The 27,747-nt window shown below is 41.0% G+C and overlaps 1 protein-coding gene across 1 annotated transcript in view; it reads right to left on the bottom strand.

Annotated features, from left to right (window-relative positions):
• Positions 1-27,747, bottom strand: part of LOC118909814 (zinc finger protein 331-like) — a 56,814-nt gene that overhangs the window by 28,643 nt on the left and 424 nt on the right. The gene's annotated exons all lie outside the window — the stretch shown is intronic.

Raw genomic sequence — 27,747 nt, 5'->3', positions numbered from 1 at the left:
CTAGAATTTATCAAGAATACAGACTGACATACTAGACAACCAGAAAGGAGGCTCACAGCAGTTTCCTGAAGTGAGTAGAGGAATGGAAACAAATGAACCAAACAGCACAGACTTGATTTTGCAACTTACATTTTACACAAACATCCATACATTAAAATGTAGCTATACACATATTAAACCTAATAAACCTGAAAATCTTATTGTCAGAAAATAAGAAATATTTTCAATTGCATAAGCCATTAATCATTTATGAATGATGGTTTTCCTGTCTTTTAATGAATATACAATGGAAGCGCACACACACACACGATAAAAACTGAAATAAAGTTACTGTTTCTGAGTCTTCTATTTCCTTTAAATTTTTTGCTACATCTACCATAGATGCTGAGTTGTGTTTTAGAATTTTAAGACACTAATACATGTATTAAGTAAATGGTTCTTGATTTCTCTTTCTGAAATGCAAAAAGTAACAAGGAGCACTAGCTCTGACAGGAGTGTGGAATGAAATGCAAACTTCCACAACACAGGCTGCCTGGGGGAGACCTCCACTTAGAAAAGCCACTATCTCCAGGTAACAAAGGAGACCTGTTTCATTTTCCAAAGCAACAAGTGAAACTGAGAATAAAAGAGAGCTTCTAGATAAAATGAAGTGAGTTGTAAACTTCTCTCAGCAAATCCTCTGGGATCCTTAATGAAAACTGCGCAATTACTAATAGGAGGATCTGGCACAGAGCCCCTTAGCTAAGGGAACAGACGGGAACATCTGCTGTAATGGCACAAATTGCTATCAGCTACCTGAGCCCACAGGTGACACCAACGTTGTGATACTGTGGAGGAAAAAAACAGTCAGCCATAATTTGAATCCAGTTATTAGAAAATGGCAGTTTTATTGCCCGTCAATGTCCTGCAATCTTTAGAGTAAGGCAGTCTAGCTTGCACTCTTGAGAGCAAGGCTCTCTTTCAAAACGCTGAGTCCCCCTGGGCACATATCACCCTACTTACCAAGCATCGCCTTCCACCCGGTGTGCACAGAGATGGAGCACCCAGATGGGATCTAAAGATGCAATGTCCTCCTCCTCAGCTGACACTCTAAGTTCTGACCAGGGCCTCTATGTGAATATTGGATTCAATGCCTCCCGCCTTGATTTGACAAAGGGAATAGTTCCAATAGTTGCAAGACACCAATTCAAGCTGAGGGTTGCTCATGCCGTACAGGAACACAGGCACCCTGCAGAGCTCACCTTACTGTCATAAGCACACAGGAAACCAAGTAGCTGGAAAATACACTCATTACAGAGGAATATGGGACAGAGAGCATTAAATGTCTGAAGTTCCAAATGCATGGCAGGTCAAGAGAAAAACAGACACAGCTCCTGGCCTGGGACATAACATGACACCTGAGGAGCTGCCATTTCCTCCTCCTGCTCTGGGCTTCGGTCTCAGGCAGCATCATGTGGAGAGATCACACCTGTCTGGAGAGCACGCCCAGAAAGGCAGCAGCAGAGCCTCTTCGGCTGCTCCCACCCACCCACAGGCACAAGGACCTGGGAATGCTGAGAAGGCCGCCTTCTGGGTCCTCGGGCTCAGGAGAGAAACAGGACCAAGGGGCTCCTAAAGGGAGACCAACGCCTGAGCTCCTCCCTTCCAGTCCTCAGGGCCTCCCCTCCCACAAAGAGCCCACAGTTCCTGTTGCTGATGGGGGCACAGGCTGCACTGACCTGCCCCTTCCCACTCCTGGGGAGCAGAACCCACCTTTCCCTGCCTTGAGCCTCACTCCCTTCTCTTAAGTTCCCCAGAAGCCTGTGGGTTCCACCCCACCTCCCCTTGGAAACACCTGGAGCCCCTTATTAGACCATGGCTGCTCCCACCCAGACCCACAGACAGGATCTCCCTAGGAGCACATGTGATGTCTCCTACAACTGGTCATGATAGTAATGGGAAACTGGAGGGAACCTTAGCTAAGCCATCCTGCTGCATGTTAAGGTGCATACAGATCCCTTGGGGGATCAGAACACCCCGTAAGTCACTTTGGTTCTGCAGGTTTGCAGTGGGGACCCAGGAAGGGCCTGCTGGTGCTGGGGTTGCCCATCCCAGGTCCATTCCCACCAGCACTGAGCTGGAGATGCAGACCCTGCTCCCGAGGCCCTTGCACTATCTTACCTCAACACAAGTACTGATTGTCCCTAATAAGGGCTGTCACTCACAGTCCTGAAAGATCTCTTTTGCTGTCCCTTTACAGTTTACACAAGGACAGGGAAAGCAGCAGTGTCTGAGCATATCTGCCTTAGGGGAACAATGTAGACCCTCCATCCATGGTATCCACTGAGCACCTGCCCTGTGCTCACAAGGAGGTTAAGGTGCATTAGCTGGGACCCTCATGGACATGATGTGAGATGCACTAATACCCTGGGAGTTGGTATCAAGTGTCCAAAATTCCCGTGAGGAGATAGATTCTGGGTCCCTCCTTCTGCCTTTACTTTCCCATCAATTTTTTAAATGCCTGTATAAGACAGGAACTAAATTTAGATGGAGGGAAACACAGAAAGGAGTGTGCGTAGCAGTTCAGAGGGATTTTCCATCATTGCTTTTACTTTTCTTTGTAAAAGGGTGTTAAATGTTTAAAATTGTAAGTAACTGCTCAGCAGTTTTCCAAAGTGGGTCCATTATACACTCCCATCAGCAATTTATGCAGACTCTACTTTTTCCACATTCTCATTCCCATTTTGTATTATTTTTTTAGAAGCCATTCTACAAAATAAGTGGTACCTCATTATTGTTTCCTTAGTGACTGATTAGTATGACTGGATTTTAAATTGTGATACACATAGAGACAAAAACAGAGACAAAGATGGGGAGAGATGGAATATTCAAGCCCTTAGAAAAGGAAATTCCTTCCGTAGGTGACTTCACCGATGAAACTGGGTGACATTACACTTAGTGACATGAGCCAGACACAGAACGACTAATAGTGCATGATCTCAAGTATATATAAATGGAAACTGTCAGACTCAAACCCCTAAAAGCAAAGGGGAGAGTGGTGGTTGCCACGGACAGAGGGTGAACAAAGGTGGGAGATGTTGGTCAAGTTTCAAAGTTTCAGTTATGCAGGTAAGACCTGGATAGCTAACGTATAGTAGTGTGGTGACTATAATAAGACTCTCATATATTTAAATTTGCTAAGTGAGCAGATCTTGATGTTCTCACCACACATACCTCCCTTCACTAAGCCTACCCAACAGTAATCAACTTTCAGGTTTCATGTAATTTTAATCTAACACATCCTGTTTATATTATTTAATATGAAATGAGCAGTTCAACTGACAACCTTAGGGCTTTCTGGGACAAGGATATTAGAAAGTATTTTATTATTTAAAAGGTAAAAGAAAGAAAAGGTCTATTAAAAACAGAATCTCTTTTTTCCATAGATGGATCAATAGGGAACAACATGAGAACACATACAGGGACAGAGAGTGCAAACTGCCCCTGATGAAGCCAGACTCCTGGACACTGGCCCCTTATCGGGTACTCAACCATTTAACCACTGGCTCTCCGTCAGAAGTTCCCGGATGGTAAGGACCGTGGCTGCTTGCTCTGCACACCCTGAGGGCTGACTGTGGTCCTGAGCAGGTGACACGAGGAGGAAACAGAGCTTGGATGGGAAATGGACACGGTTAGGCAGACTGGGCTCAGACAGGGACTTCTGTGGGCTAAAAGACCATGGGACGCGGGCTGGGACTACAGGCGTGGGGAGGAATGAGTGGAGAAGGGACAAGGCCTGCTCAACGGCTGAGGGCTGGAAAGGAAAGGGCAAAGTAATCAGACCACGGGCACTGAAAGGGGTATCAGAGGTGAGGAGGAAGGATGGCATGGACACTGAGGAGGGCAAGGATTACTGGACCAAGTTCTTGGAATGCTGGGACAGAATTCTTTGAGGGATCAAGTCAAATGCTAACAGGCTGGTGGTGCTGTGGCAATATGGCTGTCCAGGGGGTCTGGCCAGATAAGTCAAGGAGATACAGGCTGACGGAGGTGGGAAACATTGTGGTCCCTCATCGGTGTGGAGGACTGAGGAGGCAAGGGAACCGAGGGGATGGCTGGGAGCGAGTAGGTGTGGATGAGGACGGATAAAGTCAACAGTGGAAGTCACGAACACATTCCCCACCCTGCTCCCTGACTCAGTTTGCTCACGATTTGCTATCAACTTTTTAAAATTTTTAGCTCATGATGAAACAATCTTACATGTACAAAATACCCCTAAAAACTGTTTCCACTGAATACACAGTACAGGGCTGCAGGTGAGATTTCATGGGATCAATTCACAGCCTCTTCCCTCTTTACAGATGCAAGACAGAGACAGTGACCACAGCTGGTCTGGGAAGAGATACTTATTGGTGCCTGATGCTCAGTGAGGGAAATAAATGTCTGCATTGCCTCCGACAAAGCTCTGCTTATGTTTTGAAATTCTAGGCCCTGAACGTGATATGATAAAAATCTTTACTGTGGCATTTCTAGAATATCACATTATATTTTGTAATAAAGTACAACAGAAACATACATCTTAAGTATTCCCCCCCCCTTGCAAACTTTCAGGAGCTTCACGCACTCCACCCCACTGGCTGGCAATGCAGCCCTGAGGACCCCCACCACAATACGCAGCCTGCCACTCCTTCATCCCGGCCACCAACTGCATGCAAACCTGCTGCACCAACCATTGCACCAGGCCAGACAGAGGGCAGCCTGGCCTAGGGCAGATACAGGGCATAACAAAAACGCTGCTCCCTGCGTGTGCAGCTCACTGACCCTGGCAGCAGAGGCAGGCGTTGCAGCCAGGAAGCAGGAAAGAGCTCTTTCCTCCCAGGAGGAACCAGCGCCACTCGCCTGTAACCCGACAATCACTCTAGGTGATGGGCAGCTCCAGAGCATAGAGTTCTGTGTACTAGAGGGCACTGCCTACACAAAACTAGTGTTCCACATTATTCAGTATGATTATGAAAAGGTGGAAGAACATGGTTAATCAAAAACCCCTCAAACACAAAAAAGAGGGCTCAGTGAAACTGAAATCACCAATGTTCTTATAAAGATTTCAAAATAAAGATCACAAACATGCTCAAAGAGCTACAGGAAAATATTCAAGATGACAGGGACAAATTCAAAATACAGAAACTTTGAAAAACACAGTATCTGAAATGAAACATACAATGGAGGAATTTAAAAGCAGACTAGAAGAGATAGAGGAGACAGTAAATGGAATAGAAATTAGAGAAAAGGAATACAAAGAAGCTGAGGCAGAGAGAGAAAAGGATCTCTAGGAATGAAAGAATAATAAGACAACTCTGTGACTGATCCAAATGGAACAATTATTTGCATTACAGGGGTACCAGAAGAAGAAGAGAGACAATAAGGGATAGAAAATATCTTCAAAGAAATAATTGCTGAAAATATACCCAATCGGGGGAAGGAAATAGTCTCCCAGGCCATGGAGGTGCACAGATCTCACAACACTAGGACCCCAAGGAAGAAAACACCAACACATATAATAATTAAAATGGCAAACAACAAGGATAAGGACATAGTATTAAAAATAAGCAGAGAGCTGAAGGAACAAAACAGCAGCAGACTCACAGAACACAAGAATGGACTAACAGTTACCAAAGGGAAAGGGACTGGGGAGGATGAGCGGGAAGGGAGGGACAAGGGGGGAAAAGGGGCATTACGATCAGCACACATAATATAGCGGGGGAGGGACATGGGAAAGGCAGTATATACAGAGAAGACAAGTAATGATTCTATAGCATCTTACTACACTGATGGACAGTGACTGTAATGGGGTATGTGGGGGGGACTTGATAATAGGGGGAGTCTAGTAACCATAATGTTATTCAAGTAATTGTTCATTAACGATATCAAAATTTAAAAAAAAAATCAACAGAAAGAGAAAAAAGATCACATACAAAGGAAAACCCATCAGGCTGTCAATACACTTGTCAGCAGAAATCTGACAGCCCAGAAGGGAGTGGCATGATATATTCAATGCAATGAAACAGAAGGGCCTTAAACCATAAATACTCTACCTGGCAAGATCATCATTTAAATTTGAAGCAGGGATTAAACAATTTCCAGAGAAGCAAAAGTTGAGCAAATTTACTTCACACAAACTGTCTCTACAGTGTATTAAAGGGACTGCTACAGATGGAAGTGCTCCTAAGGCTAAATAGCTGTTACCAGAAAAAATAAAACAACAGTAAACAAAGTAGACCAATTAATTACTAAGCAAATGCAAAATCAAATCAACTACCCCCAAAGTCAGTCAAATGATAGACAGAGTATAGAATATGACACCTAATATATAAAGAGGAGGAAGAAAAAGGAGAGAAAAAAAAGGAATTCTTACATTGTGTTTATAATAGCGTAGTGAGTTATGTTACACTGTTAGAAAGTAAAGAAGCTGTCCTTGAACATCTGGTAACCATGAACCCAAAGCCTGCAATGGCAATAAGTACATATCAATCAATAATCATCCTAAACGTAAATGGACTGAAGGCACCAATCAAAACTTAAAGAGTTACAGAATGGATAAAATAGCAAGATCCATCCGTCTACATGCTGCCTACAAGAGACTCACTTCAAACCCAAAGACACACAGACTTAAAGGGAAGGGATGGAGAAAGATATTTCATGCAAACAATAGGGAGAAAAAAGGGGGAGTCACAGTACTTGTATCAGACAAAATAGACTTCAAAACAAAGAAAGTAACAAGAGATAAAGAAAGAAGGACATTACATAATGATAAAAGGGTCAGTCCAACAAGAGGGTATAACCATTATAAATATCTTTGCACCCAACACAGGAGCACCTACATATGTGAAACAAATACTAACAGAATTAGAGGAAACAGAAATCAATGCATTTTAGGAGACTTCAACAAACTACTCACTCCAAAAGACAGATCAACCAGACAGAAAATAAATAAGGACACAGACGCACTGAACAACACATTAGAACAGATAGACCTAAAAGATATCTACAGAACACTCCATCCAAAAGCAGTAGGATACACATTCTTGTCAAGTGCACATGGAACATTTTCAAGAATAGAACATATACTAGGCCACAAAAAGAGCCTCAGTACAGAAGGACTGAAATTGTACCAACTAATTTCTCAAACCGCAATGGTATGAAGCTAGAAATAAACTGTGCAAAGAAAACAGAAAAACCCACAATCATATAGAGGCTTAACATGCTCCTAAATAATCAATGGAACAATGACCAACTTAAAGCAGAGATCAAGCAATATAGAGAGACAAATGAAAACAACAACTCAATGCCCTACTTCTGCAGGACAGAGAAGGCAGTTCTAAGAGGATATATATATATCTAGAAATACGGGCCTATCTCAAAACAGAACAATCTGAAATGAACAGTCTAAGCCCACAATTAGTGAAACTAGAAAAAGAAGAACAAATGAGGTGCAAAGTCAACAGAAGAAGACACATAATAAAGATCAGATTAGAAATAAATAAAATTGAGAAGAATAAAACAAGAGAAAGAACTAATGAAACCAAGAGCTGGTTCTTCATGAAAATTAATAAAACAGATTAACCCCTGGCCAGACTTATGAAGAAAAAAAGAGAGTGAACACACATAAACAGAATCAAAAATGAGAAAAGAAAAATCACTATGGACCTCACAGAAATACAAAGAATTACTAGAGAATACTATGAAAAATTATATGCTAACAAAGTGGACAACCTAGAAGAAACTGACAACTTTCTAGAAAAATAAAACCTTCCACGGCTGACCCAGGGAGAAACAGAAAATCTGAACAGATCAATTACCAGCAATAAAATTGAACTGGTAATTAAAAAACTACCCAAGAACAAAACTCCTGGACCATAGGCTTCACAAATGAATTTTATCAAACATTTAGTGTAGACCTAATAACCATCCTCCTTAAAGTTTTCCAAAAAGTAGAAGGGGACGGAATACTCCCAAACTCATTCTATGAGGCCAGCAGCATCACTCTAATACCAAAACCAGGCAAAGACACCACAAAATAAGAAAATAACAGACAAATATCCCTAATGAACATAGATGCAAAAATACTCAACAAAATATGAGCAAACTAAATTTTAAAAATACATCAAAAAGATCATACATCACGCTCAACTGGAATTTATTCCAGGGATGCACCGATGGTACAATATTTCAAAATCCATAAAGATCATCCACAACATCAATAAAAAGGACAGAAATTACATGAACATCTCCAGAGATTCTGAAAAAGCATTTGACAAAATTCAACAACCATTCACGAATAAAAACTCTCAACAAAATGGGTATAGAGGGCAAGTACCTCAACATAATAAAGGCTATAATGGAGAGGGGCGGAAGATGGCGGCGTGAGTAGAGCAGCGGAAATCTCCTCCCAAAACAACATATATCTATGAAAATATAACAAAGACAACCCTTCCTAGAATAAAGACCAGAGGACACAGGACAATATCCAGACCACATCCGCACCTGAGAGAACCCAGCGCTTCACAAAGGGGGTAAGATACAAGCCCCGGCCCCGCGGGAGCCGAGCGCCCCTCCCCCCAGCTCCTGGCGGGAGAAGAGCAGGCAGAGCGGGAGGGAGACGGAGCCCAGGACTGCCGAACACCCAGCCCCCGCCATCCGGGCCAGAGTGCAGGGCCCTGGATACTAGGAAAACAGGGCAGCAAGAACAGTCAGCGGGCACTGGAGGCCGAGTGCCGGAGGACATAAGAAAAGCGCGCGACCATTTTTTTTTTTTTTGCTTTTTTGCTGTTTTGTTTTGGCGAGCGCTTTTTGGAAGTCTTAAAGGGATAGGGACCCCAATACTAGGGAAACAGGGCAGCAAGACCGGTGAGCAGAGGCCTGAGGCTGGCACCAGAGAATAAAGAAAAACCAGCGACCACCTTTTTTTTTTTTAATTAAAAAAATTTTTCTTTTTTTTTTTTTTTTTAGTGGTCGTTGTTTTGTTTTGACAGGTGCTTTTTGGAAGTCTTAAAGGGGCAGGGCGGGTCACTTAATCCAGAGGTAGGGAATCCGGGAATCTCTGGGCACCCTAACCCCTGGGCTGCAGGGAGCAGGGAGGCCCCTTACGGAGATAAATAGCCTCCCAGCCGCTCCTGCTCGAACGCGACTCCACCACTTTGGAGCAGCTGCCCGAGCCAGGCCACGCCCACAGCAACAGCGGAGATTAACTCCATAGCAGCCGGGCAGGAAGCAGAAGCCCTGTCTGCGCGCAGCTGCGCAGCACAAGCCACTAGAGGCCGCTGTTCTCCCAGGAGAGGAGGGCCACAAACCAACAAGAAAGGAAGTCCTTCCAGCCGTCACTCGTCCCAGTTCTGCAGACTATTCCTATCACCATGAAAAGGCAAAGCTACAGGCCGACAAAGATCACAGAGACAACACCAGAGAAGGAGACAGACCTAACCAGTCTTCCTGAAAAAGAACTCAAAATAAGAATCATAAACATGCTGACAGAGATGCAGAGAAATACGCAAGAGAAATGGGATGAAGTCCGGAGGGAGATCACAGATGCCAGAAAGGAGATCTCAGAAATGAAACAAACTCTGGAAGAGTTTATAAGCAGAATGGATAGAATGCAAGAGGCCATTGATGGAATTGAAATCAGAGAACAGGAACGCATAGAAGCTGACATAGAGAGAGACAAAAGGATCTCCAGGAATGAAACAATATTAAGAGAACAGTGTGACCAATCCAAAAGGAACAACATCCGTATTATAGGGGTTCCAGAAGAAGAAGAGAGAGGAAAAGAGATGGAAAGTATCTTAGAAGAAATAATTGCTGAAAACTTCCCCAAACTGGGGGAGGAAATAATCGAACAGACCACGGAAATACACAGAACCCCCAACAGAAAGGATCCAAGAAGGACAACACCAAGAGACATAATAATTAAAATGGCAAAGATCAAGGACAAGGAAACGGTGTTAAAGGCAGCTAGAGAGAAAAAGGTCAACAGGCTAACATCAGATTTCTCAACAGAAACCCTACAGGCCAGAAGAGAATGGCATGATATATTTAATACAATGAAACAGAAGGGCCTTGAACCAAGGATACTGTATCCAGCATGACTATCATTCAAATATGACGGTGGGATTAAACAATTCCCAGACAAACAAAAGCTGAGGGAATTTGCTTTCCACAAACCACCTCTACAGAATATCTTACAGGGACTGCTCTAGATGGGAGCACTCCTAGAAAGAGCACAGCACAAAACACCCAACATATGAAGAATCGAGGAGGAGGAACAAGAAGGGAGAGAAGAAAAGAATCTCCAGACAGTGTATATAACAGCTCAATAAGCGAGCTAAGTTAGGCAGTAAGATACTAAAGAGGCTAACCTTGAACCTTTGGTAACCACGAATTTAAAGCCTGCAATGGCAATAAGTACATATCTTTCAATAGTCACCCTAAATGTTAATGGGTTGAATGCACCAATCAAAAGACACAGAGTAACAGAATGGATAAAAAAGCAAGACCCATCTATATGCTGCTTACAAGAAACTCACCTCAAACCCAAAGACATGTACAGACTAAAAGTCAAGGGATGGAAAAACATATTTCAAGCAAACAACAGTGAGAAGAAAGCAGGGGTTGCAGTACTAATATCAGACAAAATAGACTTCAAAACAAAGAAAGTAACAAGAGATAAAGAAGGACACTACATAATGATAAAGGGCTCAGTCAAACAAGAGGATATAACCATTCTAAATATATATGCACCCAACACAGGAGCACCAGCATATGTGAAACAAATACTAACAGAACTAAAGGGGGAAATAGACTACAATGCATTCATTCTAGGAGACTTCAACACACCACTCACCCCAAAGGATAGATCCACCGGGCAGAAAATAAGTAAGGACACGGAAGCACTGAACAACACAGTAGAGCAGATGGACCTAATAGACATCTACAGAACTCTACATCCAAAAGCAACAGGATATACATTCTTCTCAAGTGCACATGGAACATTCTCCAGAATAGAGCACATACTAGGCCACAAAAAGAGCCTCAGAAAATTCCAAAAGATTGAAATCCTACCAACTAACTTTTCAGACCACAAAGGCATAAAACTAGAAATAAACTGTACAAAGAAAGCAAAGAGGCTCACAAACACATGGAGGCTTAAAAACACGCTCCTAAATAATCAATGGATCAATGACCAAATCAAAATGGAGATCCAGCAATATATGGAAACAAATGACAACAACAACACTAAGCCCCAACTTCTGTGGGACACACCAAAAGCAGTCTTAAGAGGAAAGTATATAGCAATCCAAGCATATTTAAAAAAGGAAGAGCAATCCCAAATGAATGGTCTAATGTCACAATTATCGAAATTGGAAAAAGAAGAACAGATGAGGCCTAAGGTCAGCAGAAGGAGGGACATAATAAAGATCAGAGAAGAAATAAATAAAATTGAGAAGAATAAAACAATAGCAAAAATCAATGAAACCAAGAGCTGGTTCTTCGAGAAAATAAACAAAATAGATAAGCCTCTAGCCAGACTTATTAAGAAGAAAAGAGAGTCAACACAAATCAACAGTATCAGAAATGAGAAAGGAAAAATCACGACGGACCCCACAGAAATACAAAGCATTATTAGAGAATACTATGAAAACCTATATGCTAACAAGCTGGGAAACCTAGGAGAAATGGACAACTTCCTAGAAAAATACAACCTTCCAAGATTGACCAAGAAAGAAACAGAAAATCTAAACAGACCAATTACCAGCAACGAAATTGAAGCGGTAATCAAAAAACTACCAAAGAACAAAACCCCGGGGCCAGATGGATTTACCTCGGAATTTTATCAGACATACAGGGAAGACATAATACCCATTCTCCTTAAAGTTTTCCAAAAAATAGAGGAGGAGGGGATACTCCCAAACTCATTCTATGAAGCTAACATCACCCTAATACCAAAACCAGGCAAAGACCCCACCAAAAAAGAAAACTACAGACCAATATCCCTGATGAACGTAGATGCAAAAATACTCAACAAAATATCAGCAAACCAAATTCAAAACTACATCAAAAGGATCATACACCATGACCAAGTGGGATTCATCCCAGGGATGCAAGGATGGTAGAACATTCGAAAGTCCATCAACATCATCCACCACATCAACAAAAAGAAAGACAAAAACCACATGATCATCTCCATAGATGCTGAAAAACCATTTGACAAAGTTCAACATCCATTCATGTTAAAAACTCTCAGCAAAATGGGAGTAGAGGGCAAGTACCTCAACATAATAAAGGCCATCTATGATAAACCCACAGCCAACATTATATTGAACAGCGAGAAGCTGAAAGCATTTCCTCTGAGATCGGGAACTAGACAGGGATGCCCACTCTCTCCACTGTTATTTAACATAGTACTGGAGGTCCTAGCCACGGCAATCAGACAAAACAAAGAAATACAAGGAATCCAGATTGGTAAAGAAGAAGTTAAACTGTCACTATTTGCAGATGACATGATACTGTACATAAAAAACCCTAAAGAATCCACCCCAAAACTACTAGAACTGATATCGGAATACAGCAAAGTTGCAGGATACAAAATCAACACACAGAAATCTGTGGCTTTCCTATACACCAACAATGAACCAACAGAAAGAGAAATCAGGAAAACAACTCCATTCACAATTGCACCAAAAAAAAATAAAATACCTAGGAATAAACCTAACCAAAGAAGTGAAAGACTTATACTCTGAAAACTACAAGTCACTCTTAAGAGAAATTAAAGGGGACACTAACAGATGGAAACTCATCCCATGCTCGTGGCTAGGAAGAATTAATATCGTCAAAATGGCCATCCTGCCCAAAGCAATATACAGATTTGATGCAATCCCTATGAAACTACCAGCAACATTCTTCAATGAACTGGAACAAATAATTCAAAAATTCATATGGAAACACCAAAGACCCCGAATAGCCAAAGCAATCCTGAGAAAGAAGAATAAAGTAGGGGGGATCTCACTCCCCAACTTCAAGCTCTACTATAAAGCCATAGTAATCAAGACAATTTGGTACTGGCACAAGAGCAGAGCCACAGACCAATGGAACAGACTAGAGAATCCAGACATTAACCCAGACATATATGGTCAATTAATATTTGATAAAGGAGCCATGGACATACAATGGCGAAATGACAGTCTCTTCAACAGATGGTGCTGGCAAAACTGGACAGCTACATGTAGGAGAATGAAACTGGACCATTGTCTAACCCCATATACAAAAGTAAACTCAAAATGGATCAAAGACCTGAATGTAAGTCATGAAACCATTAAACTCTTGGAAGAAAACATAGGCGAAAACCTCTTAGACATAAACATGAGTGACCTCTTCTTGAACATATCTCCCCAGGCAAGGAAAACAACAGCAAAAATGAGTAAGTGGGACTATATTAAGCTGAAAAGCTTCTGTACAGCAAAAGACACCATCAATAGAACAAAAAGGATCCCTACAGTATGGGAGAATATATTTGAAAATGACACATCCGATAAAGGCTTGACATCCAGAATATATAAAGAGCTCACACGCCTCAACAAACAAAAAACAAATAACCCAATTAAAAAATGGGCAGAGGAACTGAACAGACGGTTCTCCAAAAAAGAAATACAGATGGCCAACAGACACATGAAAAGATGCTCCACATCGCTAATTATCAGAGAAATGCAAATTAAAACTACAATGACGTATCACCTCACACCAGTAAGGATGGCTGCCATCCAAAAGACAAACAACAACAAATGTTGGCGAGGCTGTGGAGAAAGGGGAACCCTCCTACACTGCTGGTGGGAATGTAAGTTAGTTCAACCATTGTGGAAAGCAGTATGGAGGTACATCAAAATGCTCAAAACAGACTTACCATTTGACCCAGGAATTCCACTCCTAGGAATTTACCCTAAGAATGCAGCAATCAATATGAGAAAGACCAATGCACCCCTATGTTTATCACAGCACTATTTACAATAGCCAAGAATTGGAAGCAACCTAAATGTCCATCGATAGATGAATGGATAAAGAAGATGTGGTACATACACACAATGGAATACTACTCAGCCATAAGAAAAGGGAGAATCCAACCATTTGCAGCAACATGGATGGAGCTGGAGGGTATTATGCTCAGTGAAACAAGCCAAGCGGAGAAAGAGAAATACCAAATGATTTCACTTATCTGTGGAATATAAGAACAAAGGAAAAACTGAAGGAACAAAACAGCAGCAGAATCACAGAACTCAAGAATGGACTAACAGGTACCAAAGGGAAAGGGACTGGGGAGGATGGGTGGGTAGGGAGGGATAAGGGGGGGGAGAAGTAGGGGGGTATTAAGATTAACATGCATGGGGGGTAGGAGAAAAGGGAGGGCTGTACAACACAGAGAAGGCAAGTAGTGATTCTACAACATTTTGCTATGCTGATGGACAGTGACTGTAAAGGGGTTTATAGGGGGGACCTGGTATAGGGGAGAGCCTAGTAAACATAATATTTGTCATGTAAATGTAGATTAGTGATACCAAGAAAAAAAAAAAAAAGGGCAGTTCCTGTGTGGTAACCTCCAATGAGTTCTACACAAGAGTATAAAGGGCATATAAAAGTGTAGGCAGAGGGTGTGTTTGCGTTTATACAGAGGATCAAAGACTAATTGGGCTACCCCGAAAATGAACTAAGATACGATATGAAAAAGAACTTCCAACATCAGCACTCTCTGGAAGACTCACGCCAGAAGATGATCATCAAAAAACCCCAACAAAGATCCACGCACTGCTACAGCTGTAGATGCACTCATCCCACCAGTTCCTGGACTTGCCATGGGAATGAGGAAGGAGATATCTAAGCTGACCTGTGCATCCAGTAAAACAACAAAATTGGACTGGATCTATACTGTTGGAACTCAACCAAGAATTTGGAGAAGTGCAAATTGTAGCGCTCCAAAGTCTTACAACTACACACTATTTACTGTTAAAAGAACATATGGCATGTAAACAGTCCCCAGGAATGGGTTGTTTTAATTTGTCTGATTTCTCTCAGACTGTTCAAGTTCAGTTGGACAATATCCACCATATCATAGATAAGTTTTCACAAATGCCTAAGGTGCCTAACTGGTTTTCTTGGTTTCACTGGAGATGGCTGGTAATTACAGGTATGCTTTGGTTATGTAACTATACTCCTATTATGTTAATGTGTGTGTGCAATTTAAGTAGTAGCTTAAAACCTATACATGCTGAAGTTACTCTACAAGAAGATATATCAAACAAATAATCAATCTTCCCATGTTTTCTTCAACCTGCTACTTCTATAGCTTTTCTTCTTCCTTCCTAATTACAACCCTTAAATAGAATTCGTGCCTCATACCAAATTTACCGAGTATCATAACTCCTCCTAGTGGTAAAGATACCTCAAGACAAATGCTGGGCATAGAAGCCACAGGGCATAAATATGCAAAGATGTAAAAAGCTAACCTTTTCAAACAATAAGGCTTCCCTCTCACTTACCAACTTCACATTTCCCTGTATGGCCCCGGAAGATGACTGGTTAGCCAGAGACGGGTAAGATTCCTCAAGGGAGGAACAACCTAAGACAGGCACAGTCGCAGGGGGGTCATCAGGTGAGAAATTGGGGATCAACAGAGGTGAGGCTTAGAACCTCACCCTCCCCGTTCTGAGAGAAATCTTCTGCATACGTGGATGTTTTGTTGCCCTGGTCTAGCTTGGATTAGCACATAGTCTACAGGCACACACCTGATCATCTACATGTGCTCTCTTACAACACTAAACTATGTTTTCTACCTTTACCTTGTATCTACCTACCACTTCAGCATTTTATTAAAAATAATAATAATAAAGAGAGAAATGTGGTATCCACATATAAATCAAGTATAAAAACCAAATGAGTATTCATATTTGAACTGACTGTTTAGAGTTCATAATGCATGAGCAAAGCCGAAAGTTTCTGTGATGACTGCCCTTGTACTGTTCACCATGTAACTTATTCATTATGTAAGAATTTGTTCTACATGTAAGAACTTGTTTGTTATGCCTCAGAAGATTGGAGACTGACAAAATTTAGGCTTGGCGTGGATTAATGCTTGTGCATTGAGCATTGACTCCCCTATACAGAATTTTATTGTTGTTAACAACCATTTGATCAATAAATATGAGAGATGCCTTCACAAAAAAAAAAAAAAAAAAAAGTTTTTAATTAAAAGTTTTAAATGATAAGCTGTTAAAAAAAAAAAAAAAAAAAAACCCAACAAAGATCCATGCACTGCTACAGCTGTAGATGCACTCATCCCACCAGTTCCTGGACTTGCCATGGGAATGAGGAAGGAGATATCTAAGCTGGCCTGTGCATACAGTAAAACAACAAATTTGACTGGATCTATACTGTTGGAACTCAACCAAGAATTTGGAGAAGTGCAAATTGTAGCGCTCCAAAATCTTACAACTACAGACTATTTACTGTTAAAAGAACATAAGGGATGTGAAGATTCCCCAGGAATGGGTTGTTTTAATTTGTCTGATTTCTCTCAGACTGTTCACGTTCAGTTGGACAATATCCACCATATCATAGATAAGTTTTCACAAATGCCTATGGTGTCTAACTGGTTTTCTTGGTTTCACTGGAGATGGCTGGTAATTACAGGTATGCTTTGCTTATGTAACTATACTCCTATTATGTTAATGTGTGTGTGCAATTTAAGTAGTAGCTTAAAACCTATACATGCTAGAGGGGCGGAAGATGGCGGCGTGAGTAGAGCAGCGGAAATCTCCTCCCAAAACAACATATATCTATGAAAATATAACAAAGACAACCCTTCCTAGAATAAAGATCAGAGGACACAGGACAATATCCAGACCACATCCACACCTGAGAGAACCCAGCGCCTCGCGAAGGGGGTAAGATACAAGCCCCGGCCCCGCGGGAGCCGAGCGCCCCTCCCCCCAGCTCCCGGCGGGAGAAGAGCAGGCAGAGCGGGAGGGAGACGGAGCCCAGGGCTGCCGAACACCCAGCCCCAGCCATCCGGGCCAGAGTGCAGGGCCCCCGATACTGGGAAAAAAGGGCAGCAAGAACAGTGAGCAGGCACTGGAGGCTGGGCGACAGAGGACATAAGAAAAGCGCGCGACCATTTCTTTTTTTTTTTTGCTTTTTTGCTGCTTTGTTTTGGCGAGCGCTTTTTGGAAGTCTTAAAGGGACAGAGACCCCAATACTAGGGAAACAGGGCAGAAAGACCGGTGAGCAGAGGCCTGAGGCTGGCACCGCAGAATAAAGAAAACCTAAAGACCACCTTTTTTTTTAATCAAAAAAATTTTTTTTTTTCTTAATTAAAAAAAAATTTTTTTTCTTGTTTTTTTTTGGTCGTTGTTTTGTTTTGGCCGGTGCTTTTTGGAAGTCTTAAAGGGGCAGGGCGGGACACTTAATCCAGAGGTAGGGAATCCGGGATCTCTGGGCACCCTAACCCCTGGGCTGCAGGGAGCAGGGAGGCCCCTTACGGAGATAAATAGCCTCCCAGCAGCTCCTGCTCCAACGCGACTCCACCACTTTGGAGCAGCTGCCCGAGCCAGGCCACGCCCACAGCAACAGCGGAGATTAACTCCATAGCAGCCGGGCAGGAAGCAGAAACCCTGTCTGCGCGCAGCTGCGCAGCACAAGCCACTAGAGGCCGCTGTTCTCCCAGGAGAGGAGGGCCACAAACCAACAAGAAAGGAAGTCCTTCCAGCCGTCACTCGTCCCAGTTCTGCAGACTATTCCTATCACCATGAAAAGGCAAAGCTACAGGCCGACAAAGATCACAGAGACAACACCAGAGAAGGAGACAGACCTAACCAGTCTTCCTGAAAAAGAATTCAAAATAAGAATCATAAACATGCTGACAGAGATGCAGAGAAATACGCAAGAAAAATGAGATGAAGTCCGGAAAGAGATCACAGATGCCAGAAAGGAGATCGCAGAAATGAAACAAACTCTGGAAGGTTTATAAGCAGAATGGATAGAATGCAAGAGGCCATTGATGGAATTGAAATCAGAGAACAGGAACGCATAGAAGCTGACAGAGAGAGAGACAAAAGGATCTCCAGGAATGAAACAATATTAAGAGAACTGTGTGACCAATTTAAAAGGAACAATATCCGTATTATAGGGGTCCCAGAAGAAGAAGAGAGAGGAAAAGAGATGGAAAGTATCTTAGAAGAAATAATTGCTGAAAACTTCCCCACACTGGGGGAGGAAGTATTCGAACAGACCACGGAAATACACAGAACCCCCAACAGAAAGGATCCAAGAAGGGCAACACCAAGACACATAATAATTAAAATGGCAAAGATCAAGGACAAGGAAAGAGTGTTAAAGGCAGCTAGAGAGAAAAAGGTCACCTATAAAGGGAAACCAATCAGGCTAACGTCAGATTTCTCAACAGAAACCCTACAGGCCAGAAGAGAATGGCATGATATATTTAATACAATGAAACAGAAGGGCCTTGAACCAAGGATACTGTATCCAGCACGACTATCATTCAAATATGACGGTGGGATTAAACAATTCCCAGACAAACAAAAGCTGAGGGAATTTGCTTTCCACAAACCACCTCTACAGGACATCTTACAGGGACTGCTCTAGATGGGAGCACTCCTAGAAGGAGCACAGCACAAAACACCCAACATATGAAGAATCGAGGAGGAGGAACAAGAAGGGAGAGAAGAAAAGAATCTCCAGACAGTGTATATAACAGCTCAATAAGCGAGCTAAGTTAGGCAGTAAGATACTAAAGAGGCTAACCTTGAACCTTTGGTAACCACGAATTTAAAGCCTGCAATGGCAATAAGTACATATCTTTCAATAGTCACCCTAAATGTTAATGGGTTGAATGCACCAATCAAAAGACACAGAGTAACAGAATGGATAAAAAAGCAAGACCCATCTATATGCTGCTTACAAGAAACTCACCTCAAACCCAAAGACATGTACAGACTAAAAGTCAAGGGATGGAAAAACATATTTCAAGCAAACAACAGTGAGAAGAAAGCAGGGGTTGCAGTACTAATATCAGACAAAATAGACTTCAAAACAAAGAAAGTAACAAGAGATAAAGAAGGACACTACATAATGATAAAGGGCTCAGTCAAACAAGAGGATATAACCATTCTAAATATATATGCACCCAACACAGGAGCACCAGCATATGTGAAACAAATACTAACAGAACTAAAGGGGGATATAGACTGCAATGCATTCATTCTAGGAGACTTCAACACACCACTCACCCCAAAGGATAGATCCACCAGGCAGAAAATAAGTAAGGACACGGAAGCACTGAACAACACAGTAGAGCAGATGGACCTAATAGACATGTATAGAACTCTCCATCCAAAAGCAGCGGGATATACATTCTTCTCAAGTGCACATGGAACATTCTCCAGAATAGACCACATACTAGGTCACAAAAAGAGCCTCAGAAAATTCCAAAAGATTGAAATCCTACCAACCAACTTTTCAGACCACAAAGGCATAAAACTAGAAATAAACTGTACAAAGAAAGCAAAGAGGCTCACAAACACATGGAGGCTTAACAACACACTCCTAAATAATCAATGGATCAATGACCAAATCAAAATGGAGATCCAGCAATATATGGAAACAAATGACAACAACAACACTAAGCCCCAACTTCTGTGGGACACACCAAAAGCAGTCTTAAGAGGAAAGTATATAGCAATCCAAGCATATTTAAAAAAGGAAGAGCAATCCCAAATGAATGGTCTAATGTCACAATTATCGAAATTGGAAAAAGAAGAACAGATGAGGCCTAAGGTCAGCAGAAGGAGGGACATAATAAAGATCAGAGAAGAAATAAATAAAATTGAGAAGAATAAAACAATAGCAAAAATCAATGAAACCAAGAGCTGGTTCTTCGAGAAAATAAACAAAATAGATAAGCCTCTAGCCAGACTTATTAAGAAGAAAAGAGAGTCAACACAAATCAACAGTATCAGAAACGAGAAAGGAAAAATCACGACGGTCCCCACGGAAATGCAAAGAATTATTGGAGAATACTATGAAAACCTATATGCTAAAAAGCTGGGAAACCTAGGAGAAATGGACAACTTCCTAGAAAAATATAACCTTCCAAGATTGACCCAGGAAGAAACAGAAAATCTAAACAGACCAATTACCAGCAACGAAATTGAAGAGGTAATCAAAAAACTACCAAAGAACAAAACCCCCGGGCCAGATGGATTTACCTCGGAATTTTATCAGACATACAGGGAAGACATAATACCCATTCTCCTTAAAGTTTTCCAAGAAATAGAAGAGGAGGGGATACTCCCAAACTCATTCTATGAAGCTAACATCACCCTAATACCAAAACCAGGCAAAGACCCCACCAAAAAAGAAAACTACAGACCAATATCCCTGATGAACGTAGATGCAAAAATACTCAACAAAATATCAGCAAACCAAATTCAAAACTACATCAAAAGGATCATACACCATGACCAAGTGGGATTCATCCCAGGGATGCAAGGATGGTAGAACATTCGAAAGTCCATCAACATCATCCACCACATCAACAAAAAGAAAGACAAAAACCACATGATCATCTCCATAGATGCTGAAAAACCATTTGACAAAGTTCAACATCCATTCATGTTAAAAACTCTCAGCAAAATGGGAGTAGAGGGCAAGTACCTCAACATAATAAAGGCCATCTATGATAAACCCACAGCCAACATTATATTGAACAGCGAGAAGCTGAAAGCATTTCCTCTGAGATCGGGAACTAGACAGGGATGCCCACTCTCTCCACTGTTATTTAACATAGTACTGGAGGTCCTAGCCACGGCAATCAGACAAAACAAAGAAATACAAGGAATCCAGATTGGTAAAGAAGAAGTTAAACTGTCACTATTTGCAGATGACATGATACTGTACATAAAAAACCCTAAAGAATCCACCCCAAAACTACTAGAACTGATATCGGAATACAGCAAAGTTGCAGGATACAAAATCAACACACAGAAATCTGTGGCTTTCCTATACACCAACAATGAACCAACAGAAAGAGAAATCAGGAAAACAACTCCATTCACAATTGCACCAAAAAAAAATAAAATACCTAGGAATAAACCTAACCAAAGAAGTGAAAGACTTATACTCTGAAAACTACAAGTCACTCTTAAGAGAAATTAAAGGGGACACTAACAGATGGAAACTCATCCCATGCTCGTGGCTAGGAAGAATTAATATCGTCAAAATGGCCATCCTGCCCAAAGCAATATACAGATTTGATGCAATCCCTATGAAACTACCAGCAACATTCTTCAATGAACTGGAACAAATAATTCAAAAATTCATATGGAAACACCAAAGACCCCGAATAGCCAAAGCAATCCTGAGAAAGAAGAATAAAGTAGGGGGGATCTCACTCCCCAACTTCAAGCTCTACTATAAAGCCATAGTAATCAAGACAATTTGGTACTGGCACAAGAGCAGAGCCACAGACCAATGGAACAGACTAGAGAATCCAGACATTAACCCAGACATATATGGTCAATTAATATTTGATAAAGGAGCCATGGACATACAATGGCGAAATGACAGTCTCTTCAACAGGTGGTGCTGGCAAAACTGGACAGCTACATGTAGGAGAATGAAACTGGACCATTGTCTAACCCCATATACAAAAGTAAACTCAAAATGGATCAAAGACCTGAATGTAAGCCATGAAACCATTAAACTCTTGGAAGAAAACATAGGCGAAAACCTCTTAGACATAAACACGAGTGACCTCTTCTTGAACATATCTCCCCGGGCAAGGAAAACAACAGCAAAAATGAGTAAGTGGGACTATATTAAGCTGAAAAGCTTCTGTACAGCAAAAGACACCATCAATAGAACAAGAAGGATCCCTACAGTATGGGAGAATATATTTGAAAATGACACATCCGATAAAGGCTTGACGTCCAGAATATATAAGGAGCTCTCACGCCTCAACAAACAAAAAACAAATAACCCAATTAAAAAATGGGCAGAGGAACTGAACAGACGGTTCTCCAAAAAAGAAATACAGATGGCCAACAGACACATGAAAAGATGCTCCACATCGCTAATTATCAGAGAAATGCAAATTAAAACTACAATGACGTATCACCTCACACCAGTAAGGATGGCTGCCATCCAAAAGACAAACAACAACAAATGTTGGCGAGGCTGTGGAGAAAGGGGAACCCTCCTACACTGCTGGTGGGAATGTAAGTTAGTTCAACCATTGTGGAAAGCAGTATGGAGGTACATCAAAATGCTCAAAACAGACTTACCATTTGACCCAGGAATTCCACTCCTAGGAATTTACCCTAAGAACGCAGCAATCAAGTTTGAGAAAGACAGATGCACCCCTATGTTTATTGCAGCTCTATTTACAATAGCCAAGAATTGGAAGCAACCTAAATGTCCATCAATAGATGAATGGATAAAGAAGATGTGGTACATATACACAATGGAATACTACTCAGCCATAAGAAAAGGGCAAATCCAATCATTTGCAGCAACATGGATGGAGCTGGAGGGTCTTATGCTCAGTGAAACAAGCCAAGCGGAGAAAGAGAAATACCAAATGATTTCACTTATCTGTGGAATATAAGAACAAAGGAAAAACTGAAGGAACAAAACAGCAGCAGAATCACAGAACTCAAGAATGGACTAACAGGTACCAAAGGGAAAGGGACTGGGGAGGATGGGTGGGTAGGGAGGGATAAGGGGGGGAGAAGTAGGGGGGTATTAAGATTAACATGCATGGGGGGGTAGGAGAAAAGGGAGGGCTGTACAACACAGAGAAGGCAAGTAGTGATTCTACAACATTTTGCTATGCTGATCGACAGTGACTGTAAAGGGGTTTATAGGGGAGAGCCTAGTAAACATAATATTCGTCATGTAAGTGTAGATTAGTGATAGAAAAAAAAAAAAAGGGCAGTTCCTGTGTGGTAACCTCCAACGAGTTCTACACAAGGGTATAAAGGGCATATAAAAGTGTAGGCAAAGGGTCTGTTTGTGTTTATACAGAGGATCAAAGCCTAATTGGGCTACCCCGAAAATGAACTAAGATACGATATGAAAGAGAACTTCCAACATCAGCACTCTCTGGAAGACTCATGCCAGAAGATGATCATCAAAAAACCCCAACAAAGATCCACGCACTGCTACAGCTGTAGATGCACTCATCCCACCAGTTCCTGGACTTGCCATGGGAATGAGGAAGGAGATATCTAAGCTGGCCTGTGCATACAGTAAAACAACAAAATTGGACTGGGTCTATACTGTTGGAACTCAACCAAGAATTTGGAGAAGTGCAAATTGTAGCACTCCAAAGTCTTACAACTACAAACTATTTACTGTTAAAAGAACATATGGCATGTGAACAGTCCCCGGGAATGGGTTGTTTTAATTTGTCTGATTTCTCTCAGACTGTTCAAGTTCAGTTGGACAATATCCACCATATCATAGATAAGTTTTCACAAATGCCTAAGGTGCCTAACTGGTTTTCTTGGTTTCACTGGAGATGGCTGGTAATTACAGGTATGCTTTGGTTATGTAACTATACTCCTATTATGTTAATGTGTGTGCACAATTTAAGTAGTAGCTTAAAACCTATACATGCTGAAGTTACTCTACAAGAAGATATGTCAAAGAAATAATCAATCTTCCCATGTTTTCTGCCGCCTGCTACTTCTATAGCTTTTCTTCTTTCTTCCTAATTACAACCCTTAAATAGAATTCGTGCCTCATATCAAATTTACCGAGTATCATAATTCTTCCAAGTGGTAAAGATACCTCAAGACAAATGCTGGGCATAGAAGCTACAGGGCATAAAAATGCAAAGAAATAAAAAGCTAACCATTTCAAACAATAAGGCTTCCCTCTCACTTACCAACTTTACATTTCCCTGTATGGCCCCGGAAGATGACTGGTTAGCCAGAGACGGGTAAGATTCCTCAAGGGAGGAACAACCTAAGACAGGCACAGTCGCAGGGGGGTCATCAGGTGAGAAATTGGGGATCAACAGAGGTGAGGCTTAGAACCTCACCCCCCCTGTTCTGAGAGAAATCTTCTGCATACGTGGATGTTTTATTGCCCTGGTCTAGCTTGGATCAACACATAGTCTACAGGCACACACCTGATCATCTACATTTGCTCTCTTACAACACTAAACTATGTTTTGTACCTTTATTTTGTATCTACCTACCACTTCAGCATTTTATTAAAAATAATAATAATAAAGAGAGAAATGTGGTAACCACATATAAATCAAATATAAAAACCAAATGAGTATTCATATTTGAACTGTTTATAGTTCATAATGCATGAGCAAAACCGAAAGTTTCTGTGATGACTCCCCTTGTACTGTTCACTATGTAACTTATTCATTGTGTAAGAATTTGTTCTCCATGTAAGAACTTGTTTGTTATGCCTCAGAAGATTGGAGACTGATGAAAATTAGGCTTGGGTTGGATTAATGATTGTGCATTGAGCATTGACTCCCCTATACAGAATTTTATTGTCATTAACAACCATTTGATCAATAAATATGAGAGATGCCCTCACAAAAAAAAAAAAAAAAGGACAGACTTCCAATGGTAAAATAAATAAGTAACCGGGATGTAATGTATAGCATAAGGAATATAGTCAAGATATTGTAACAGCTTGGTAGGGTGATAGCTGGAACCTAGAATTATGTATATAAATGTTTTATCACTGTGTTGTACACTTGAAACTAATGTAATGTAATACTGTGCATCAACTACCCTTCAATAAAAAATAATTATCTTAAAAAAATAAAAATAAAAATAAAAAAAATAAAGGCTATAATGACAAGCCCACAGCCAACTTCATACTTAACAGCAAAAACCTTAAATCGTTTACTCTAAGATCGGGACCAAGTCAAGGAAGGATGCCCACCCTCTCCATTTTTATTCAACATAGTACCTGAGACCATAGCCACAGCAATCACACAACCCAAAGGAATAAAAGGCAACTAGATTGGTAAGGAAGAAATTAAACTGTCACTGTTTGCAGATGACATGGTATTGTACATAAAAAATCCTAAAGAATCCACTCCCAAACCACTAGATCTAATATCTGAATCCAGCAAATTTACAAGATACAAAATTAATACACAGAAATCTGTTGCACTCCTATACACTAACAATGAATGAACTAGCAGAGAGATATCAGGAAAACAATTCCATTCACAATTGCATCAAAAAGAACAAAATACCTAGGAATAAACCTAACCTAGGAAGTGAAAGACCTATACTCTTAAAATTACAAGACACTCATGAGAGAAATGAAAGATACCAAAAAATGGAAACACATTCTGTGCTCATGGATAGAAAGAATTAATATTTTCAAAATAGCCATCCTGCCTAAAGCAATCTACAGATTCAATGCAATTCCTATCAAAATACCATCAGCATTCTTGAACAAACTAGAGCAAATAGTTCTAAAATTCATATGGAACCACAAAAGACCCTGAATAGCCAAAGCAAGTGAATCAAAGACCTGAATTTAAGTCATAAAACCATAAAACTCTTAGAAGACAACAGAGGCAAAATACTCCTGAATATAACCATGAGCAACTTCTTCCTGAAAGCATCTCCTCGAGCAAGGGAAACAAAAGCAAAAATGATAACATGGGACTACATGAAAACTAAAAAGCTTGTATACAGCAAAGGACACCACCAACAGAACAAAAAGGCATCCTACAGTATGGGAGAATATATTTGTAAACAACATATCTGACAAGGGGTTAACATCCAAAATATATAAAGAACTCACACACCTCAACACCCAAAAAGCAAATAACCCGATTAAAAAATGGGCAGAGGATATAAAGAGACAATTCTCCAAAGAAATTCAGATGGCCAACAGACACATGAAAAGATGCTCCACATAACTAATCATCAGAGAAATGGAAATCAAAACCACAGTGAGGTATCACCTCACACCAGTAAGGATGGCCAGCATCAAAAAACTAAGAATAAATGCTGGCAAAGATGCAGAGAAAGGGGAACCCTCCTACACTGCTGGTGGGAATTTAAGCTAATTTAACCATTGTAGAAAACAAATATGGAGGTTCCACAAAAAACTAAAAATAGAAATACTATTTGAACCGGGAATCCCACTCCCTGGAATTTACCCAAAGAATACACGTTCTGAGATTCAAAAGACATATGCACCCCTATGTTTATCGCACTTTTTACAATAACCAAGATATGGAAGCAACCTAAGTGTCCATCAGTAGACAAATGGATAAAGAAGATGTGGTACATATACACAATGGAATACTATTCAGCCATAAGAAAGAATCAAATCCTACCTTTTGCAACAACATGGATGGAGCTGGAAGACATTATGCTCAGTGAAATAAGTCAGGCGGAGAAAGACAAGTGCCAAATGATTTCCCTCATTTGTGGAGTATAATGAAGCAAAACCGAAGGAACAAAACAGCAGCTGACTCAAAGACTCCAAGAAGGGACTAGCAGTTACCAAAGGGGAGGGTTGTGGGTGGGTGGGTGGGTTGGGAGGGAGAAGGGGATTGAGGGATATTAAGTTTAGTACACATGGTGGGCGGGTCATGGGGAAGACAGTGTAGCACAGAGAAGACAAGTAGGGACTCTGTGGCATCTTACTACACTGGACAGTGACTGCAATGGGGTATGGATGGGGACCTGATAATAGGGGTAAATGTAGTAACCACAGAATTCTTTCATGTGAAACCTTCATAAGAGTATATATCAATAATGCCTTAAAAAAATAATAATGCCCTGCTGTGCAGATGAGAGGATCAGAATAAAGAGGCAAAAAACCTCTTACTCTTAAAAAAAAAAAGCTGAGCCTGCATGATTCACACAATAAAAACATGGGCTATGCTGAGCTACCCTCCTGTATCTGGGGAATATTCAAATATTCCAGGCCAAGTTTCTCTGGGCTTTTTGAGCTTTAACTGATTAACTCTGGGCTTGCCTGGCCTTACTCTGTTTCCGCCCCACTCATAATATCTATTTTCCCGACTAACATTTATAGCACACAGAATTACCTGTGCATATGTCTCGGATGGAAACTTCTTGTTAAAACTGCAGCTATTCTTTCAGCTCAGGGTTGGCATCTGCATTTCAATCAAGACCTAGGCCACGACCCCAGGTGCATATTTGAATAACAAAGACATAGAACTCCAGGGAAAAAACCCTCATAAGACTTTGAATTTTCGTGCAATTTCAAATTCTAATATAACAATGTAATGGAAACATTCCTTGAACGTTTAGTAGTTACTAGACATCATTCCAACAACTTTTCATGAATACAAGAAAACAAACGAAAATTATCTGTACGGGAAGCATTTTCTCTTGTTGAAGTATTGTGGCAAACATGGAGGAAAAGGCAGCAATGAGGTTCTAACCAGATTATCTGGCTCATCTCCAGAATAACCCACATCCCTCAAAGGTTGCATTTTATAGTTACCTAGGGTGATACCTCTGTTCTTGGGAGAAATTTCACTAGTTAAACTCTTTTCAAGCAGGTCTGGAGTGGGAGGTCAAAGATTCTCCCTGAGTCTTTTGTGCCCTGATGGTTTTGCAACTGAGAATAATCTGCATGTCCCAGTGGCACATCGTCGGTGGCCGACCCTGGGTCCCCACA

The sequence above is a fragment of the Manis pentadactyla genome, assembly GCF_030020395.1.
Source record: "Manis pentadactyla isolate mManPen7 chromosome 15 unlocalized genomic scaffold, mManPen7.hap1 SUPER_15_unloc_1, whole genome shotgun sequence".
In the NCBI taxonomy this organism is placed as follows: Eukaryota; Metazoa; Chordata; class Mammalia; order Pholidota; family Manidae; genus Manis; species Manis pentadactyla.
Note: the sequence above shows the minus strand (reverse complement) of the source record. Positions and strands in the feature narration are given on the sequence as shown.